We start from the raw sequence: 17,172 nt of genomic DNA, 5'->3' as shown, positions 1-17,172 counted from the left end.
ATTCGTGGAAATTATCGTTTTATATTTCATCTTCGTTTTCTTCTTCCTCTTCTTCTGATGCCCTATTATCTCTTTTTTATAATATAGTATTTATTTATTATTATTTTTCAGTTTACACAAATTTGTATAGCATTTGAGTATAAATCGTTATAATTGTACCGTTCATACAAATGCATATCGACTGTGGTTTGGTAAAACCCTTTAGCCACAAAACTTTAAAATAATCAGTAGACGATAACAACAAATATTTATATATTCGTAAAAATAAATAAAAATCTTCAAGTTTATATGATAGTAATATCTGTTTTTCAAAATTTTATTGCAAACTATTGCAATTCTACTTATAAGTGTGGGAGAATATCCGATAAAAACCTGCTACTGCCGGTTTTTTTTTTTTAAAGTTTACAATAATCCTAAACTGTACAGTCATCGAGATAATAATGATTTTAGATTTTACGGTTGATCGATTTCATCTGCGGTTTTCTCGAAATAATCTAAGAAAACGCGTAAATAGTTTTTAGTATTAAAAATGACTCAATCAGCCAAATTACTCTACCATGTTGTACTTTTAAGACTATTCTATAAGAATCCACTGAAAAGTAATATTCCCAAAAATGTGGTTTGAAGGGTTTTACCAAAACACAGTCGATATGCAACGCCATAACCTGTAAATGATAGGATATAATAAAACATATCGATATTTTGACCCACCGAATTAAGGAAGTACGTAGTTCTTCCCACAGGTGAGGTCATAATAATAAATTGGTGCGGCTCGCTCTACAGTACAGGAGATTATGATGACATCCTCGAGAGTACAAAGAAATTTATTTGAGCCAGAATCTCATTGTTAGATAATATATCCGTTTATAAGAAATATTTTAGCACCTTTCTCTGTGTGTCTCTAAAGAGTGGTAATTGATCATGCCGTAAATATAAATATATGGATAATATAGCTATGGGTGACGTCTGTTGTAAACGCAAAAATAAGTAAAAATATTAAAAATTTCTTCTAGTAATTAATTACTTGTAATGCAGAAAATGTACGTTAGTTCGTGTAGGGCCCAATGATAGAATTTGACTCCAATATCCCTACTCAATTAAGACTATTGATTATATAATAACCTGCGTAACCTAACTGGCTCCGGGTAGTTGCTAAAAAAATCAAATCTGATGTTGCGTTTCTCTCGACACTGGATTTCCTATATAGACAGAAACAGTACATCACCCATGTACTAAAGTAATTTGTAAAGTTGAATTATATATATTTTATAATAATATTTTTTTTTGTTTTTGTTGCCAATCTTTCATTCAGTACTGTTGTTAGTTTCAACCGTTAAGAATGTGCTAAGTTGATAACCCTGGGTGAAATAAACGACTTGACCGTGTAAGGTCATTACATCGGTAATTGATGAGGAATACACATTAGCTTTACTTCGATAAATTTCTACTCTTAGGAGTCCTATTCTATTAGTGGCTATTCTAATGACAATATTTATCATTACCACGCTATACTTAGTGATGATTTACATGCTATCAACCATACACCTATTATTTCTCCGCCGTGATGGGCAGAGATAATAGAACATCACACTTTTCTATCATGCATGCATAATATATATTCAAGTATTCTGAATCTTGGACGTATCACGTCTTAAGGCCCCGTAGTAAGCGTTCTTCAAAGATGGTTTGAAATCCAAAAAAAAGTTCCATACAATGTCGCTCCAGCCTAACAGCCCAGTCAATCTAGACAAAAAATCGACCCTAACTGGAACAAATTAGGGAAAATCTGAATTTTCGCAATTTAATACCTAGTACTAATGCAGGGAGTATATTCACAGTTTCAAATCCCCACTCCTCTCCCGCTTGCTTCCTCCCCTGTGCCCCCCCCAGTGATTTAAATTGAAGCCATTATGTCTCCTAAACTGTAACATATATCAGAAATTTTTTTCCACTAATGAACTTCTTATAAAATTACTTAAAAGCAATGCGATATAAATTGTTTGTTATCTGTAATAGTTTACCAAATAATAAGTTAATTGTTAAAAAAAATGTTTTTAATTTCTGAAGTTGTTTTTTTGTTTTTAATTTGAAGTAAAAAGAAAAAATGCCTCAACTAAACTATTCGCAATATTTAATTAGCTTTCAAATGATGTATAACATTGATTTCTCTTGATAATAAGAACTACGCACCGTTTTCGAATTAACAAAGAATTTATTTTATTGTTTAGCTAGCTGACGTTTTCCCCGCGTTGCTCGGAGACTTCTTACTTTCTTTATATATAATATACATGTATTATATGTACATAAACCTTCCGGAAGAAATTCTCTAAATGATAGTGAAAACCCTATCAAAATCCATTGCGTAGCTTAGAAGAACTAAGCGCACAAAAAGACAGTAAACGTGGATAGCGTCTTTGTTTTAAACTATTTAGAGATTGATAATATTTGTTTGGACAGAGTTCTAGTTTCACTTTACCTTGTTCTGAGATATGAGGTGTCAATGTTTGCAAATACGATTACTCATAATCTATTTACCGATTTCTGATTTTGAGGTTCAATCTTTTAAAGTATTTTAATTATATTTTAATAGTACGTAAATAAACCGTTTCCTGATAATTTTTTTGATTAATTTATTAAACGCCGGTAGGGCTTTTACAGACATAATACAGTTAAAATAATGCAAAAATTGAATACGTAAGTACATAAAATAAATATCATTTGATCATTAGATACAATAAATCGATCAAATTCATTTTACACCTCCAGAGTCTTAATTCTGCTTGATTTATAATGGTGCTGCCACACGCAAAGCTCACATCAACAGATAATATAAAGCACAATAGCGCTCGCCATACAATCCCATACAGACCCGACACACGTAAAAAAATAACGCGCTATAAGTGTGGTTCTGAACTTCGCTAACCGAATTTATTTTACGTAACCGCTCCCGACGCGATATTTGAAAAGTTATGCGTCCCCCTCTCCGCCGTAAAAAGGAGAGGGGGTCATAAGGAAGTTGAGTGAAAAATATTTTGACTTATAAAAAATATGTTCATGTAGATAAAAAAATATCGATTCTAAAAATATAAATATATTTCTATATTATTATTCTTAGAATTAGTTAAACGTTCTTGAAAAAGCATACAATAGCAATAGACTGTAGACGCTCCACGATTGGTCGAAAGAATTCTGACGTCACATGTGTCGTGACTTGTACGTTCAACGGATCACCTATGGTGCATCTCTTTCTATTACATGAGAGATGGTCGGTTTAGATGAGAGAGGTGTATAGGCCAAAGGTTTATTTGGGTTTGTCAAATTTATGTACGTATTTGTTGTTATTATTATATGAAATGGATTTCTAAAGATACATATTCGTATAGTGCTTTATAATAATATGTTGTTTATTGCATAACTTAGAAGTTTTTATTATTATACATGTCACATAGCATGTGATACACTTCAGGCCGCCGGCCGCCCAGAAAGGTCTCACAGTGAACTGGGCTGTAAACCGTTATTTTACTTTTGGTCTTTACTTTTCTGCGCGGTGGTCCTGAATTAGCGCGTGGAACGTCAACAAGTAGCCACGGCAATACCGTACAGTACCGTACCGGGCGGGAAAAGCAAATATTCTAACTTAAAATATTAATTTAACTATGAAATCTTAATCAATTTTCTTTTTTTTTAATAACATCAATTCTAATAGACGGTTAACACTGGTAAAAAAATTACTGGAATTCCTTGTTGAAGAATTAAAAATTTTTCCATACAAAATGCTTGAGCGTCGTGGTTTTCACAGTTCTAATGACGTCACACCACACCCCGCCTCTTACCGCTCGGATTCCGCTCGTTTTGGCGGGCTTAATAAAATTTAAACTTTGAGAATTAATTTAATTATGAAAACAAACTTTAAACAAAAAAAAAATATACCAGTATTTAAGTTTGAATGCGAACATTGATAAAAAAAAATAAAAAAAAATGGACTCAACTTCCTTATTACGGAGCTACCGACTAAGTTCCGTGTTCCCTTTGACAGCCATGACATAAGCAGCCTAATAATGCATTTCTTATTTATTATGTTAGCTCATATCGTCATGTGTGCTAGTAAATTTAGAAACATAAAAAAAAAACTTTATTTGGCAAACATACTTAACATATATTTAAAATATAAATATAATCAATATTTGAATTTGAATTAAACAAATTTTCGCCCTTTGACTTTGACTTGAGCTTATTTTACAATAATTTATTATATGTCGCTTTCGTCGATCGGCGTGCGAACTGCGAATTTCCTGATTCGACGGAGAGGTTATGTGAAAATGCGCTATTTACGCGCAGATTGTTTAAAATCTAAAAAGTTTATAAATAGCATTTATAATTATATAGTTGGCGGCATCATCATCTGAGGATGAGCTGTCCAACAGATCCAGCAATAGGCGACAAGTATCATCCATTTCGAAAACGTGCTCAAGCTGTCAGTAAGTAAAGTTGTCACTTTGACAGATGAAATTATGTTCCTCGGCCGCTCTCGAATTCAACTGACCCCCTCTCCTACCATAGGAAGAAATATTTGATAGCGTCGTGTGTCGGTAGAAAAGATGATGCGCTGTACATTAACTTTTGATGTGAGCTTTGCGTCTGGCAGCACCATAATGGTTAACATTTCGCCAAATGAAACAGTTCTATTTGAAGTGATAAAATGTATTAAAACGAAGGAATATTTTTGAGCTAATTTTTAGTAAATTCGTAATAATATCGGAACACGTGCTCATGCACCTGCGTTTGTCTTAATAATATATAATGACGAAATGGGAAAATATTGATTTTTATGAACACGGTTCAGACATTGTGACAAAACATTCGTATTTTACTAAAAGGGTACCTATCAATTTATTCGTTTATGGTCTGCAATTTCATTTTGAAGAGATTCTTAATAAATTAGCAATTTTGTTTTGCAATCTCCGTGTATTGGTAGAGTATTTTAAGATGTTATGTGAATGTAAATGAAGCAAGGAGTGTGTGTTAGTTTTAGGTTCTCATACCTCTCTCACGATGTTGGCGGTCACTGATGATGATTCGATTTCTCCTGGACCGTTCTTCGGCTAATCCGGATATCTAAATTCTAAACACTGTGACAAATGTTAATTGCATTGTTTTATTTTTGTCTGTTGTTTACCGATTTTGCTTAAGATTTTTTGTATGTAGTAAAAAGTCTAGTCTCTCCTCTTTGTTATTCTCCTTCTTTTGGCACTTGTTATTCTGACACTTGACATGGACCCGTCTCAAGTTTTGACGTCTTTAAATTTTTTTTTCTTTATCCTTTACTCAGTCGTACTTGTATCATAGCATAACGGTAAGGACACACTCGGCCCACTTACGCAACGTAAGCAACGCATTGAGACATTCATATTAATATTTGAAACGTTGCTTGAAATGGCTTTGGCAGTGTTTGGTGACCATATCTGAATCCCTCCCATCCACCTTCACTTCTCATTTCTGCCTTCAACCTCACACAAACCCACATTCAAAAAAATTATGTCGGTCTGTATAATTTATTAAAAGTGTACATTTGCATCGAAGGTCAGATTATAATCATGTCATTTTAATTATACAGGGTGTTCGGGGGTAAAATGCACAAACTTCGGGAGGTGATTCTACATAATGGAAGAAGTGAAAAAGCCACATAACTTTTTTCGAAATTCCATTTTTTTCACATACAAAAATATTTTTCCATAGAAGAATATTTATTTTTCCATACAAACAAATCAACTTTTTTTTACCTGAAAACTACCTTAAAACGTTGGAATTTCGAAAAAAGTTATGTATCTTTTTTATTTGTATTATCACGTAGAATCATCACCTCCCTAAGTTGGTGCACTTTTCCCCCGAATACCCTGCATACAGAGGAGAACCTAGGTTTAAGAGGAAGGTACAAGCCAAAAATGTGTATATTCTTGGTATTTATTTATTTATTTATATATAATTTGTACATTTATTTATAACAATTACAGGTAATAAAGCCTAAGAAGTTATAATTGTACCATTTATGCAGTGTATATGCAATGCCAAAAATCTCGCAAATGCGCTATAGGACACAAAAAATAAATCTAATTTTTTATCTACCGCATTCAAAAAGCACGTAGCTCTCCCCACAGGTGAGTTCATTAATAAATTAGTGCGGCTTGCTCTACTATATAGAAGATTGTGATGACGTCCTCAAAAGTGAGACTCTGGTACAAAAAAATTTAATTGGGCCAGTATCTCATTATTAGATAAGTGACCGTTTATTAGTTGGAAAAAATATTTAAGCAAAGCAATACCTCTACGTGTCTCTAGGGAGTGGTAATTGGTCATGCCTAATATATAAATCGATGGGTAAAGCCAAGGGTAACGTCCATAGAGCCGCGAGAATAAAAACCTTAAAATACCTTATATCGTAGGTAATAGGCATTAAAATCGCTTGACAAGCGGAGTATAGAAACGTTCGATTTTAAGCAAATAACTGGTGTTTATTTATTTTGTAAATAATTTTATAAGAAAGCAAAAAAGTTAATCTAGTGAAACTGTCACAGATAATCTTAGCTATAATACTTTATTTTTAAAAAGTTGTTTCCTTTATGCGTTCATACATTTCTATTGAAAAAAAAAATTTTTTTGTAGTTTACATTTATATTTTTTATTGAGTAATTTATTTTTTATCTGTATTCTACTCAAGCGAAACGATGGGAAAACCTTCAATATCCCTAAGGAATATTTTTTGGTATTCATAATGTACACCAATTCGTAACAAAGATTAATCAAAATAGTGATTTGGCATTAAGCTTCGCCTTAAACAACATTATGTCGATAGAAGAACTTTTTAAGAAGGAAAAAAACAGGAGAAAAGAATTCCCCGAAGCGATTTATAATAAATTGTATTATAAATGTGTTTTTTTTTGTAAAAAGCGGTGCGACCTTGTATTATTTATGCATTATGATCACAGACATATGAATATATAGACTAGAAATTAAAGGTGAGGGGTAAAATCAACTGTTAAAGAACGAAGGGGGTAAAGCTGACTGTGATTCGTCAATAAATCAATCTGACAGTATATAGGCATCTCGCATTTTAATATCACCATTTAGTTCTTAAAGTAAAATCTGATTTTGAATGAATAGACATTTTTACATGGGAGCGCAAATTACTCGCCACGTTATGAACAAATTTGCGAAGTCCAAATTCGGCAAAAAAAATATCTTCTATTTTCAGAGTCGAATATTTTGTTTACGTATTTAGTTAAGACACTTTTATAAGTGTTCCATAATTTACTTCCCAGTAAAAACGATGCGCACACTTGGGAATCGCTACATTCGACCAATGTTGGAGGGTTGTCACAACCGCTATGTTCCTATTAATAATAAAATATTGAAATCTTTAAGAAAGAAAAGTAAAACAACTAAAAAAACAAATGAAATTATATACCCACAGTTTTTACCAGCGATTCCTAAGAGTATTTGGAGTAAAAATTTGGACATCATTTTGCCTTCCGATGACATTTTTTCAATTAAAAACAAAAAACATGATTTTCTATCACACATCGCCACTCGGTATAACCTAGCGCATTACGTGATATGCACTCCTTCTCGTTCCAGCAGTACCGTACATACGAAACAAGCGCGTACCTAACACGTGGTACCTAAAGCGCAAAAGGCAAAGGCACATTCCTGATTCTTATGTGATAGTATATGTTTCTACAACTGATCCATAGACGATGTGAATAAGCTTAAAATAATGCTTACATATGGAATGTAATACGACAATTGGGTTTATTCTCTTTTTCACATCTATTTTTACAACTTTTCATATCACAAGCCACCATTTTGCCGTGTTATTTCGTAAAATGCCTCGACCATAGCTCGACGCTAGTTCGAACAAGAATGATGACGTCACATTCTCAAGATTCACGGGAAGCCATACGCGAGCCCAGCCGGCTCCAATGGAACCGGTATGGGGAGTGGGGAATAATACGCTTTTAATCACTTAGGGCAGGTCTACTAATATTCATATGTCTATGATTATGATGCAAAACTGTATGATGCACGCAACTACATAATTTCAACCTGCGAAGATGACACCACTTGTATTTCCCTGTACAGTACGTAGTATGTTGGTTGCCGAAGCTCCTCTTTGCGAATCCCCATAGCAAGTAAGAAAAATCAACCCGTAATAAAAGTATTTGAAACAAAACTATAATACATCTATTTTAAAATGAACCTCGCCAAATGCCGATCGCGTAGGGCCGCCATCTGCTTTAATGTCATACGATTTCAGAGAACTACGTGTATGTCCGCGTGTTTGTGCGTGATTAAAACACTTCACGACATCCGATCGAGCTGAAGACTCGAAGATAGACTCGTAGTCGATGACAATGCATTCTATCAACTATCTTGGTGGCAATCTACGAAATAAATGTCGGTCCTACGCGATCATTTTACCCGGCATTTGGTGAAGTTGGTAGAGTTGTCGACTCCAGTTCCTGGGTAGGAAGGTTCAATCCTCGGTGAAATCAATTTTATAATAATACTAATAATAATAAGAATTTATTCCAGAATGTATGCAGGGGTAGTGCAATGCAATACATTCCATATTTGAAATAATATACATAATAAGTAATAAAAATAATAATAAGCTTGGTAATAACATAGGTGATTCCGACAGGCACAAAAAAGCGGAATTTAAGTGAAAAAAGATATAGTATAAACACAAAAATGAGCGTGAACAGCCGTTTATGGGGGATATTTGCACATCTCCCGTCTCCAGGGGGCCATCAGAGGGGACTCCATCCAGGCAACCATGGCATCGATGATTTTGTTACTAGATTGGCGTAGTCTGCGCCATAAGCTTCCCATGTGATGGCGGAGAAGCGCTCTGAAAGAGTGTACTCGTTCCTCCAGGAACATTTCCGTGGCGCTGCAGTATCTCGGTAGGCAGAATAGTTGGCGATATGCATTATTGTAAGCAACTTTTATCTTATGCCATTGGGATGAAGTGTAATCCACCCACAGCTCTGACGTATACAGCGAAGTGCAAAAGGCATTGTAAAGTATCTATATTATTTTATTTTATTGCCAATGTCTGCCAATCTACGTACTCCTTTAACCAAGGTACTACTGTGCTATTTTAATACGACAACATTATTAGCCAAGTTTTTACTGAAGAATTTTAAGACATCTTCATTATGTACATAATTCTGCCAGTATTCCAGACTTAATTAACAGGTATTACAAGTAACAAGATAATGTTTATCTCGAGACAGCTATACAGAGGTACATACATTACAATATCAAAACAACTAACATAATATTGGTTTGAGGTAATTGAGGTAATAATTATGCTTCATAATAATTAAGTATAGCGAGAGGTCCCAATCTTATCTGGCTCACCGCCCACTTTTCATTTTTCTTCAACGCCCCCCCCCCCACAATTAAAAAGAGTATGACAATATATAGACGGGAAAAGCACCACAGGAGAAATTTAAGAACGAGTGAATGTTACATGTTTGCAAAGGGAAGGTCACCACACGTTTTGCAATATCACGACCGACCGGTTTTGGTCGATTTTTTTTTTTACTTGGGCGTTACGGGTTACATTGTCTTCTAGATTAGCCCTCCGTCACATTGAACAAGCCACATTTTTCTTTTATAATGTTGGAATTAGGCAAATTTTCAATATTCTGAAATTATTCATAACCCGGGAATGTTGTATTTGTATATATATTATTGACACAAAAATAATTATTTTATAGAATTTTGAAAAATCACTGATTTATCTATACATTTAAAATTTAAATTTTCTTAGTATTGTTTTCCTGGTAAGCAGAGTAGAAATCTTTTCAATTAAAGTGAAAGATTTTTGTCAAAAAATATTATTTGAATCTCGTTCCAGGATGGAAGCACAACCATGCAGAATTGAAACTTTATTTGTGCTTCATGACCATATTTGAATAGCCGGATTATATCCCACAATTCCATACTTCTTTTTAAATACATCTATTTGAAATTCACTTTTGTTATCGGGAATGAATGCAAATCTTGGAAGCGGTTAATAACCCACTTTCCGACATACGATCGAGCTGAAACTCGGCAGACAGATTCGTTGTCGATGACGATGCATTCTATCAAATTTTGGTGGCAATCACGCTCACATACGCGGACACATTTCTCTAAACTAGGATGACATTACAAAATTCAAAAAAATATTTATTGCACAAAAAGAGTACAAAGGGTATAGCTTATAGGTTATTTCTTCCAGCTAACCCAACAAATACACATTATATTACATAACCCAACAATTACATGTTAACAAATAAATAACAGTAAATAAAAAAAAAATAAAAAAAAAACAGAGGTATTTAATTCATGTAAGGTATTCATTTAAGGTGTAGTGACATTTGTTTAAAAGAAATGTTTTTAATGTTGATTTAAATTTAAATGTGTCGGTTATTTGTTTGATGCTACGTGGAAGGTTGTTATATACTTTAATGGCCATGTAGTGTGGTCCTTTTTGAAAAATAGTTTTGTTTGCTTTTGGGATTATTAGGTTTTCTGTGGACCTTGTAGCGTGTTTAAGTGTTGAGTTTTTTTGTGGGAATTTTTCTGGAGATGATCGAATATAATAATAATAATAATAATACAGCAGTTAATATACGAAATAAATGTCGGTCCTAACCGATCGGAATTTGGTGAGGATATTAGCGCGATCGACTTCGGTCCCCGGGAAGGAAGGTGTAATTATCCGTCAAAACAATTTTTTTATTTTTTAAAATTTAAAAAAAAAAACTTTTTTTACGGGTTGACTACTTTTAAATGACTGACTGCGTTCGTTTACCTATACACACGAACAGTAACAAAAATATGCAAATTTATTTATTTCTTTTATTTGATCAGTTAAATACAACTATATGTTTGTTAAAAATCTTAAATCTCCGAAAGTTCTTCCCCGAATGGTTTCAAATTTTGACACAACCTGGCATTCGAATATTGATTAATAATACTATCGAATTGTAGTACATATTCTAAGATAGTTTGTGCAGACAAAAAAGTGTTTATGTTAAGTGCGAGACGGCGTATAATTTAAAATACCTTTTAAGCTTAAAAATAAGATACTCTCGAAATACATGTGTAAGAATGTAAATTTAAATTATGAAATACATGGCTACCCCACAAGACTTCCGAAAACAAAATAATTTGCTTTTAAAGGATTTAAGATATTCAATGTACTACCGACGGATGTTTTTTTTAAATTTTTTTTTATTATAGCGACTATTTAAACATTGTACATACAATATATAATAGTGAATAAATGTATAGTAAATTGTATTTTTTAGTCCTCCTCACTAGGGTGACCTGTGCTGAGGCGGACTAAAGTTTTTTTCACTAATCTCTTTCAGCCAGATGTTTATTCTTGATTTGTGATCATTCAAATTTTCTATTCGCTTTATATCAGGGGGAAGGATGTTGTGGAGTTTTGTCGCAATATATGTATTTTCTTTGTCCGAATCTGGTTTTATGACTTGGAATATTTTTTATGTCATTGTGATTTGATCTAGTGTGATGAATACGCGGTATTGTAGAGGATTCAGTATTTTTGATAGTACGTTCTTAGCATATATTTGTTGTACATTTGGTACATCAAAACTATTGAAAATTTCAATCGAATGCGTTCTTATGGGTACTTTCAGTATGGTCTTTATGATTCCTTTTTGAATTGTGTTCAGGTTATGTATATACTTAGATACAGCAGATCCCCATCCTATAATTCCATATTCAGTACGAGAATGACATAAAGTCTAATAGTATTTTTTCATGTCCTTTTTATTAACCACATTTCTTAGGTTTTTAAAGGAATATATAAGTGTTGTGAGATTTTCCGTGATACCTTGTAGGTCCCATCTAAGGATTTCATCAATTACTACCCCGAGATATTTTATGCTTTGTGATTTTTCTATAACTGGGCATTGACAGTGAACATTATTTCTATGGTATTAGTTTGATTTTTAGTATGGTTTTAGTTCAAGTGATTTTACTGGTTGGCCCCTTGAGTTCATTGAAAATGTTATATATTTTGTTTTGCTTATATTAAGGTAAGTTAATTTTCAGCCAATTGTTAAAGATGCTAAAAATTGCAACTTTTCGTAGGTGCTATAAAGCATATTAATGTAACATTTATGATATTAAATTCGTTAGTTCCATTCCGTGACAATGTTTATTTAACATGTATGGTATTGAATTCGTTAGTTCCATTCCGTGACAATGTTTATTTAACATGTATGGTATTGAATTCGTTAGTTCCATTCCGTGACAATGTTTATTTAACATGTATGTTATTGAATTCGTTAGTTCCATTCCGTGACAATGTTTATTTATTTTTTAACGCTTTTTTAGGAGCTACATTTATTATTATAATACAATTTTTTAAATTATTTTTATATACATAACAGAACTGCCCCAGCAACAATCTTTTGTATTATTTTTATTTTTATTTTTTATTTTTTTTATTTTTTTTTATTTATTTAACGCCCAGAGGGCTTTTACATGGTTGGTAGTATAATTTTAATTTGACAAATACTTTCAAACATAAAAAATAAGAATAAAATTACATTTGATAAAAGCTATGCAACAAGTCGTCCAAATACAAGAAACAAAAACAGAAAATTACAGCTATTTGTTGGTTTACATGATGTGTTTAGGAGTATTGTTGAAATAAATGTTTTAAATGATCCACAAAACTTGCCAAGTTGGTATTGAATATGTCAACATCACCCAAGTAATGATTTCCCATGGTGTGAAGTCGTTGTATCGGAGAGTGGGCAATGTAGTTACGCTTATGTGTGCTGCTGTAGAATATTGTATTTTGTCGTGTTGTTACTGTGGGTGTATGTATGTTTATAAGTTGCAGGAGTTCACAACAGTCGAATTTAGAGTTAAGTATTTTGAATAAGAACGTTAAATCGTTTATTTTACGTCTATCTTCTAATGTATGTATTTTTAGAGTATTTAGTAAGAAATTGTATTTTAAGTCTTCGACAGGGATATTTAATTTAAAATTTATAAAACGTAAAAATTTTTTTTGTATTCGCTCAATGTTGTTAATGTGAATTTTATAAGATGGAGACCAAACTACTGAGTTATATTCAATTAGACTTCTTACTAGAGATACGTATAATAGTTTAATGGCTTGCAAAGAATTAAAGTTTTTAGTTGTTCTTAATACGAAGCCTAGTGTTTTCATACCTTTGTTCACAATTTGATGGATATGATTGGTGAAACTTAGTTTTTCATCCAAAATAATTCCAAGATCTCTCATTTCCGTGACTCTTTCTAAAGCTATGTTATTGATGGAATATTCGAATAAAACCGGATTTTTGTTTCTGAAGAAAGTCAAGGTTTTGCACTTTACTACATTTAAAAATAAATTATTTTGAACGCACCAATCTCTAAACTTACTAATATTTGACTGTAGTATATGGCAATGATTTATATCAGTTATTTTCTTGTATAGTTTGACGTCATCTGCAAAGAGCAATACCTCGACATCGGTGAAGCAATTGGTTATATCATTGATGAAAATGAGGAACAATTAATTAATTAATTACGTAGATATTAATTGAAGATGTCAACCGAAGAATCTACGTTATTACCTTCCATCAGTATTTTGGGAAATGATTCCATATAATGGTAGTTAATCCCAGAATTTCTGCGCTGAAAAAAAAATCCGACTTCTAGTAATCTGGTATTGGTAGAAATTTATCAATAAAACGAAAAAGGAACGGAATGGAAAGCACAAAAATGGTAAAAACATGTACGAACTTTGGCGAAAATGCCCTAATATAAGTTATTTTTTTGCAAATTCGTGGTTTATACTCTGTAACCTGCACCTTTTGGTCACTATTCTATTAAAAAGTTGATTAAATCAAATAATATTCTACATACAATATATTCTACGTACTTATTTTCGTCGATTATATATTGTTTTGATTTCCTAGACTAGTCAGTCCAGTTTGACCAAACGAGTTTAGCCGTCTTCGGCGCCAATGTTATTATTATCCATGAACAACCGTAGAAATATTCATTAATTTATCCAACCAGTTTTACCTGCTAACTTCAGCTTTACCCAGCTTATCCTATAAAACTTTGCCAAATAAATATTCGGATGAATTTTTTAGTTAAGTCGATTTCTTGGGTTTTAATAAATTATTGTCTATTTTCTCTCTCGCTGTCAGAAAGGTATTTTCATAAACTATGGATACTATTAAAATGTGTGGAAGGTTTAAAGTTTTAATGTATCTGATACTGATCTTAATATTTTCATTCATAATTACTGATTTTAAAAACGATCTAAAACCGGTTCCTAAACGGTTCCAACTGGCTACAACGTCATTATGACACTAAAACTAATGTTTGGAAGGACGGCTGTCACCAACGTCGTCCGGCGTGACGTCACGCCGCCGAATTAACCAATAAAAACGAACACGTTTTTTGCGGAAAATAGAATATATCACATTTTAAATCGCTGTCGAAAAATCTTCGTTTTTTTAAGAATAAAAATAACAGTGAAAATTCCCAATTCAAATTCAAAATAGTAATGAAAACTTGTATAAATATTTAGGATTATGAGGGATTATTATTCTAATCTGAATATCCACATTTTTATCACTTTCTCCTCTCTTTCTACCACGTTCTTCCTTCGGCAACACAGCATTCCCCAATATAGGGATGCTGTAGTCCCACTAGTTCAGGGCAGTTGGGACTTTTGCGTGGTACTTACATTAAAATAAAATAGAACTTAGTACAATCTTGTATTATCACACCGTTTTTTCTTATACACACTTTTATACTTTTTATTCCCATGTATTCGTGATGATATTGTGTTTAAATTTACCTCCAATTGTCCCTCCAAAACAATTTATTATTTAGCAAATGTTATTTAAAGTGATCTCTTTTACGAATATTTAAAAATTATGATGTTTTGTGGTCCGAAATAATACTACATGGAACTAATCTTGGTTTTTTAAAATAACGCGGGGAAACAACTTTGTCTAATTACTGATTGTATATTATTATCTCTCTTTTATTATTATTTTAGTCGGGAGATATTTTCAATTTGTATTGATATTACAGACGACTAATTATTGCTTGTAATAACTTATTATCATTTGTGCGATGCATAAAAATCTTGTCTTATACACATTAGTTTATCATTAAAAAATAATAATATTTGACAGGTCAGAATATTTCACTAACAAATGTAGATATTATATATCTCGACGCCATCTAGTGGGAAATTTAGCACTAACAAAGCCTTTCCTACAAAAATAAAGTTGGTTGTTTAAAGGTGGAAAAAATATAATAACAGAAATTGTTGATTGAAGTACTAGTACATATTGAATTATTTGGCGGGTTGGAAATACGCCGACGTGGCTCAATGGTCCAGAGCGTCTGACCGGACATCAGAAGGCATCAATACCCGTCGGCGGCATTTATTTTCAATTTGTATTGATATTACATTATTATTATTTGTAAATTTTTAATGATATTTGATTAAAAAAAATTTGTTGCAAATTTACAACACCATGTATTTAATAAAAAATAATATGAACAATTTACGTATAAAAAAAAAATAAAAAACCTAAAAAAAATTCTCAAAACTAATAAGTGTACCGGAAAAATACGAGTTATTACATATAAGTATTGTATTATTGTATCCAGCGCCCTTGAGGTGATTTTTCACAAAAACGGCGCTCTACAAATTATCCAATTATTACAGGCGACTAATTATTGCTTATAATAATTTATTTTGTGCTAAGCATAAAAACCTTGTCTTATAAACATTAAAGTACCATTCAAAAAATAATATTATTGTAGTTTTAAAATCCTACAAAAATGTCTGACCTATGAAACTGTAGTAGTGATGATTAAATTTGATCTTTCTTATGTAGACGACTTTGCAGCTGCCGTAAGGTAGATTAATAGTTGGACCCTGTTGTTCAGATTTAGAGTCTTTTGCTACCAAAAACAGATGCATTTTATTCTGTTTGAACGCGGCTAATGTTACTTAAGGTGTGTTCAAGAGTGACAGATGTTTGAATCTATCCCTCTCACTGCGGTGTAAGGCGACGGGTCGAGAGAGTCTAGCTGGAGAGTTCTCCCTTAACCCGTCTCTCTTTGACGTTATATGAATAGATTTATATTGTGGTTTGATCGAGGTTATTGCAATGGAATACTATTATTATTATTGGTATCACGAGTCACGAGTGACGTCATGCGTCACTGGAATATCCCACGATAACAGACTGTCGAGCGATTATTCGTTTAAATGTTTTCAAAGTGTATTTAGTTCCACCCAACACGGGAGTGAGGTTGCAGAATAAGGTGAAACTAGTTGAAAGGAGAAACTCTGACGAAATAGATAATAATATTATTTTATTATATTGTAACATGTTTATATGGACTTCTCAGGATCAGCCTACTGCACTTTGTGTCCCGTGCACTTGTGCAGATACTAATAAATGCCACCCAATAAGAAAAATAATTAAAAACCTTAATGACAGCGACAATAATAATCTATAGTTAGGGGTGCCTCTCCCCCCATCTTTGATATTAACATTTCCTTTGGCTTGGAGTGTTTTGTTCAAGTAAACTGTGCAGAATTTACTGTTCTTTGCATTTCCAGGCTTGCCTTGTATGGCAATAGATTTATAGATCTCAGAATGCGCAACTAAATTTGATCATTTGTGTTATTTTTCACATTTTAATAATTTGAAATAATAAAATATATATTTGCGTCATAGTTCCAGAGTAGAAGACACTCTCAGTATCGCCCTGGTGTAAGACCACCATTCAGAATTGAAACATTGCATTGAGTAAAAACTTAATATAAATTCAATTTGCATAAAAAAAATATACACAAAAAAACACTTAAATTTTACAGAATAATTTTTTAGCAATTTTAACAGCATTTGGTTCCTTAGAACGGGCAATATGCCTATCTAGGAACTAATATCGAAGAACAATTCATAATAACACTTGTACTTATTTTTAATATACTTATACAGTTATTGCAAAATTATTATTTTGTCATTTTTGCTATATACATACATGTATCTAATGTAATGTAATAAATAAAGTAAAATA

The 17,172-nt window shown here is 32.4% G+C and overlaps 1 protein-coding gene across 1 annotated transcript in view; it reads left to right on the top strand.

Moving 5' to 3' along the window:
• Positions 1-17,172, top strand: part of mim (missing-in-metastasis) — a 341,092-nt gene that overhangs the window by 282,598 nt on the left and 41,322 nt on the right. The window lies entirely within an intron of this gene.

The sequence above is a fragment of the Hesperophylax consimilis genome, chromosome 24, assembly GCF_061612785.1.
Source record: "Hesperophylax consimilis isolate HC1 chromosome 24, BYU_Hcon_1.0, whole genome shotgun sequence".
NCBI classification, from domain to species: domain Eukaryota; kingdom Metazoa; phylum Arthropoda; class Insecta; order Trichoptera; family Limnephilidae; genus Hesperophylax; species Hesperophylax consimilis.
This window is presented reverse-complemented; position numbering and strand designations above follow the sequence as displayed.